Consider the following 6,413-nt stretch of genomic DNA (forward strand, 5'->3'; position numbering starts at 1 on the left):
CAACAAAAAAAAAAAACAAAAAACAAAATGAAAACTCCACATGGAAAAAAAAAAAACCAAAACAATAAAAAACAAAATAAATAAATAAATAAAAAATAAAAAAATTTTAAAAGTTTCCCAACTCCTCCCTCTCTGGCTTATTTTTCTTCTCTATATATGATCAAATTGATATAGACCCAACAATAATATATATGTTAAGGCATACCTACATATATACACATATATATATGCATATATATGTTTGTGTGTGTATATATCCTAGACCACTCTTAAAAAATCCATGGTTTACATTCAAATGTGTCCTGAATCATTCAACTTATGTGAAATTACCCAGACCTAAAATAAATCGCATCTCACTAGATGTGCCCTTTTTTTTCCTTATAGTATTTTTTGGCAAATCTAAAAATCCAATTTTATCCTTTAGTTTTATTATCTTACATCTTTACATACAAGTCGGAAAGTCCTTTTCTTTTTCCATCTAATTATCTAAAACTCTAGCTTTCCTGCCAACATCAATGTCTTTGCTATTATTCAAAGTTTACTAACTCTCATCTCATTGCTTACTCTGAAGGCTTTTTTTTTTTTCCTCCTTTGAATTTCGGACAGTTACTCTACAACTGCCAACTTGTCTTCTGAACTTCTCTTTTAAAAATGTAGCTTGCTCATTACAGTCAAACTCATTCCTTACCCTGGCAAGAAAGGGATTTGTGCTCAGGCCTCAAATTTGCCTGCCTATCTCTTTGCATGAGGCACTGAGTTGTAGAAAGGAGAGTTTTTTCCAGACGTATCAATAATTTAAATTTGTCACGAGAAAATGACTACTCTCTGGTCACCCAGTATCTCTGACATTTTTTCTTCAACTTTTTGAAAGTTTTTCATATCTATCTCCAAAGTTTTATGAGGATTAAAACTTTCCAAGGTTTTATGAGGATTAAATTAAGTTATTCATGTGAAAGACTAAACAGTCTAAGTCATAATGGGTTCTTAATAAATGCAATTACCTGCTGACACTTCTTCAAGAATGTTATTCCTCATCTTATCAGGATACTTTCAGATCACTGAGTAGATAATGCTTTTAATTTATCTGTGTCTTTGCTAATGTTGTCTCTGATTCCTGGTATGTACTTCTTAATTTTAAGGGGCAGGGTGTGGCAAATTTGTATTCTTTGAACAAATAATGTTTCATTTTTATTTCTTTTGTTGTGATTATTTCCTTTATACATAATCTTTGTTAAAACTTTTTTCTCATATTGTATGTTGAGTGTTAACTAGCAGGTTCTACTTTACAACTATTTCCAAATTAAAACAAAAATAAAATAATTATATTTGCCTATCAGTCTATCAAATATAGGAACTTTATTTTACTTAACTGTGTTACAAAACTGATTACATATATATATATTTATATATATGTGTGTGTATGTGTGGATGTTTGTATTCAATGTATGTTTATCTAATGATTGACAACATTTCACTGATTGAATGACCTAATTAATACATGAACTAAAGTGTCACAGGAGGCTTAGGATGTCTTTTCTCCAGCTGGAAACCTCTGTGGCGCCTTTCCCCGAGTTTTGCTTGGACCTCCTGTGTTCATTCCACCCACTCTGCCTGGAGGCTGCATTTGGCTCATGGTACTGGCCTGGATCCCAAGTCTGCCAAGGGTGAGCAACATGTGGAGCATTGAGGGGGTTATGTGCAAGTGAGTGTGGAGTCTAGCCACTGTGTAACAATCAGGCACGACAGCTGCTGCTGTGGGGCGGGCAGTTCTAGGTGCCAGCACAGGTGCCTGTACCATGCAAAGCTGTGACTGGATCAGATATACTGCAAGTGGCTTCCGCTGGGGGCAGCTGCATCTGCATAAGGGGAATGCAGTGGTACTAGGAAGCTTGGGGACACCAGGAACCTCAGAGCCCAGAAGAGGGTGTCACAGCCCTGGCTCAGGAGGCTCCTAGGTCTGGGCTGCCCAAAAGGCCACACAGCTCTTCTCTCCTTCTCATCACCCGTAATGTGAATTGCAGGAGGGAAGAGAGTGGGTTTCAGCCCTATTTTTGTTACAGCTCTTTAGTCCTGCCATTCACAGGGTCCCAATTTTTTGTCCCGCATATAGGAAGAATGAGGTACGCAGACAACTGGAGGATAAGCAAGGCAGAGAGGAGCTTTATTGAGAGATAGGGCAGCTCAGAGGAGACCCATAGTGAACAGCTCCTTTCTGCAGGCAGGTCATCCCAACCAGTGAGTGAGTCTGGCTCAGTCTAGGGATTTTATGTGCTCAGAATGGAGTAAGTGCATGCCCAGTGGTCCAGGCAGGCCTGGAAAAAGCACCATCTGAAAGGCCAGTCATCAATCAAGTTCACACTCTAAGCTGTGAACTTTGCAGGCAACTGGCAGATGGCCCCCAGGCCTCAGGCCTTCACTGGCCTGAAAGCGAGGTTTCACTGGGGACCTGCCCCTTCCCACCTAAGAACCTGTCTGCCTTTAACATGTCATCCACAGCACCCAAGTTGTCCATACTGAGAGTTGCTTGCAGGCCTGGGCCAAGCCTCCCCCTCAGCACCCTGGCCCCCTCCCATGCTCATTGGCATCTAAAGTCCAGAGAGGGCTAAGATGGCAGGGGCTGGCATGTCAGCGCCACCCCAAGTGCATGTAATCCCAGCTGGTTTGCAACAGTGCCCTGGCTCTGCCACAACTTTGCTCCGTCCTAGAGCAGGTGCTGGGAGCAGGCAGAGGCCAGGGAGTGGGAGCAGGCACTTTCAAGCCTGTGGGGCCAGGGGTTTCCTGGGCCCCCGAGAGCACAGAGATGCTGCGGTACGGAGCCACGGCTGGGCAGCCGTAGCTGTGCCGGGGAGCATGGGCTCCTGTCCCGCCAGCGTGGTAGGGGCAGGGCTCTCGCCCAATCCTGGCTCCCACCGAATCCTGGCTCCTGCTGGCTCTGCAAAGCCTGCAGCCCTGGCGGCGCCTTACCTGCTGCAGCCAGCATCCCCGCAGTGGCTGCTCCAGACCGACTGCCGCTGCCATCAAAAGTATATATTAACTGATAGGTTAAAAATAAAGGATTTGAAAAATATGTTCCATCATCGCATTTGATGTTAAAACGTTATTATTTACCTGTAGATCCCAACACTTCTTCCTGATCTCACAATTTCTTCACTGCTTAAATGCGGTTAGAAAACAATTCAATTCTTAAATGTTTGAATTGTGATTGATAGTTTATTTAATTTGATAAATTGATCCATAGGACAAAATGTTATCAAGCACTCATATACCCAGTATAATTTCAAGTAATTAGGGGCATATTCTTTAGTTTTGCTAACAATATCCCATCTATCTTTCTTGTTATTATAATAAATTTGGTAAATTATTAAATTGTGTGGAATTACGTTTACAGGAATAATTTCTGATTTAATATTGAAAGATATGTAAAGTCATATAAATGGTATTAAAACTTTGTAATAGCAAAATTTTTCACAAGTATGGGATGTTCATATCTAAAACTGCTTTAAGACCATCTACTGAAGTATTCTTATATGTACTTAGAACCTAACCAAAAACAGATTTAATTACATTCAAACATCCCCAGATTTTCGTTTTGGAAGTTAAACTTCCCATATCTCCAAATAAACAGATAACTTTAAGCAAAGGATATTACTCATTTCAAAAATATTCATGAGGCAATAGGACATTTCTTGTGAAATAAGGATGTAAGAGTTTTTAAAGAGAATAACTCCAGGCAGAATTTTAATGTATTTTTCAAACATCAGTTTCACATGACAGTCACTACCTTTAGATGCAGCCAAAGGGATTTTGAAATGAGAGATCTGAGTCTGGCACTTAAGTTAATCCTGCTATTCAGAATGCAGTTTTAAATCACATTTGGTGTTTGATAATCCTCAGAAACATCAGGTATCTGTGTGCTCTGTGTTCATCTGATATCAATTGTAAGAAAATTAAAATGTTCAATTGAAAAAAATGATTAGAGAAAAAGACAGCAATTCGTTTTCATCCTTTTGGAGAATATAAGCATTTATTTTATTCTGGTTAGGTTTCAGCAAGCATAAGTTTGGACATGAAAAATTGTGCTACCATTGTTTACACTTAAAAGGATAATTCTGTATCATTCTTCTATGTATAGTTTTCTTCCTTAATAAAATATATTCAATATAAAATAGACAATTTTTCTATAAATTATAAATGAACTTTTCTTTTGAATTGTATTCAGCATCACCAATAAAAGCTCCTTGTTGCGATAATCACTGTTCATGTTTAGCCATTACATTTATTGTCCAGTTGGTGTCTATATTAATCAAAACATTCTTAAAGTCTTTGGTTTATTGGTGTCTATATTAATAAAACATTATTAAAGTCTTTGGTTTATGTAATAAAACATTTCTAAAATAGTAGATCTAAAATATTTTCAGCAATGCTATTATCATTGCAAGGAATATGTACTGTCTTCAAACTGATTACTTTAAAGGATATTTAAAGGGTTTTCTTAAAATAAAGTTAGTTATTTGTATTACATATTTTGTAAATTTGGAAATAACAGCTTTCAAAGCAAAAATAATCTTCTTTATATCAGGAAGGCCAAATGAGTAACCAAATTACAAATTGTGGACAAATTAATACTAGGGTTCACTAGAGAAATAGCATGGATTAAGGGCAAAGGATAACCTACAGCATTAATGAAAATATCTGTATTCATTGAATCTAGTATTGAGATGTGACATCCATTAGTGTAAATAAAATCATAGAAGAATAAAAGTATTTTGGCAATATGAAGTTGTTAGAAAGCCATGTTTGGGAAAACGGAAGAATCTAGGTATCACCCTTTCAGAGTCAAAGACAGAAAATCGTCACTAAAACAGAGGTGTCAAAGAAAATGTATGTTCTCTTCTCAACAAGGATAAAGAAAGTGTTTCTAATAATACCTCTTATTATTCTCAAAACTAAAGGACGATGTAACTAAGTAATAGTTGACCTTATGCTTTTCTCCCATTCAAGTAGTAAATTGCCTTTTGATGATAAAAAAAATTTGTTTCTAAAGAGTTTTTACTATAGAAAATATGGGGAATTTGTTGAAATCAACCTATTATATTCTCCCAAAGATAGTGTTTATTATTCTGCCATCCTGTAAAAATTTATCTTAGCAATGCAAACAGTTTACAGTGTTATTTTATTTAACTTTCAAAGAATTTATAGGAATAAGGCCAGTTTTTATATTATTTTCTTATGGCTTAAAATATTTTAAAATTTGTGTAATTGATACTTAATTTTTTTTGAGTGGTGTTATCTAAATTTCCAAGTTGGGCCCCTTTCATCACTTTAAGGGGCTGCTCCAAGTGCTGCCTGCTGCCCTGCCCAGGGCTGGAGGGATTTTGCTGCAATGGTCAAACAGCAACCACCAAACTTGGGAATTTTCTGTTTTTTTTTTTGTTTTGTTTTGTTTTTCCTTTTTTAATTACACTTTAAGTTCTAGGGTACATGTGCACAATATGCAGGTTTGTTACATATGTATATATGTGCCATGTTGGTGTGCTGCACCCATTAACTTGTCATTTATATTAAGTATATCTCCTAATGCCTTCTATCCCCCCTACCCCCACCCTAGGACAGGCCCCGGTGTGTGATGTTCCCCACCGTGTGTCTAAGTGTTCTCATTGTTCAATTCCCACCTATGAGTGAGAACATGTGGTGTTTGGTTTCTTGCCCTTGCAAAAGTTTGCCGAGAATGATGGTTTCCAGCTTCATCCATGTCCCTACAAAGGGCATGAACTCAACCATTTTTGTGGCTGCATAGTATTCCATGGTGTATATGTGCCACCTTTTCTTAATCCAGTCTATCATTGATGGACATTTGGGTTGGTTCCAAGTCTCTGCTATTGTGAATAGTGTCACAATCAACACATGTGTGCATGTGTCTTTATAGCAGCCTGATTTACAATCTTTTGGGTATTATACCCAGTAATGGGATGGCTGGGTCAAATGGTATTTCTAGTTCTAGATACTTGAGGAATTGGCACACTGTCTTCCACAATGGTTGAACTAGTTTACAGTCCCACCAACAGTGTAAAGGTGTTCCAATTTCTCCACATCCTCTTCAGCACCTGTTGTTTCCTGATTTTTCAATGATCGCCATTCTAACTGGTGTGAGATGGTATCTCATTATGGTTTTGATTTGCATTTCTCTGATGCCCAGTGATGATGAGCATTTTTTCATGGTCTGCTGGCTGCATAAATGTCTTCTTTTTAGAAGTGTCTGTTCATATCCTTTGCCCACTTTTTGATGGGGTTGTTTGATTTTTTCTTGTAGATTTGTTTGAGTTCTTTGTAGATTCTTGATATTAGCCCTTGGTCAGGTGGGTAGATTGTAAAAATTTTCTCCCATTCTGTAGGTTGCCTGTTCACTGTGATGG

Source organism: Rhinopithecus bieti, unplaced genomic scaffold (assembly GCF_001698545.2).
Source record: "Rhinopithecus bieti isolate Rb0 unplaced genomic scaffold, ASM169854v2 scaffold_36517, whole genome shotgun sequence".
Classification (NCBI taxonomy): Eukaryota; Metazoa; Chordata; class Mammalia; order Primates; family Cercopithecidae; genus Rhinopithecus; species Rhinopithecus bieti.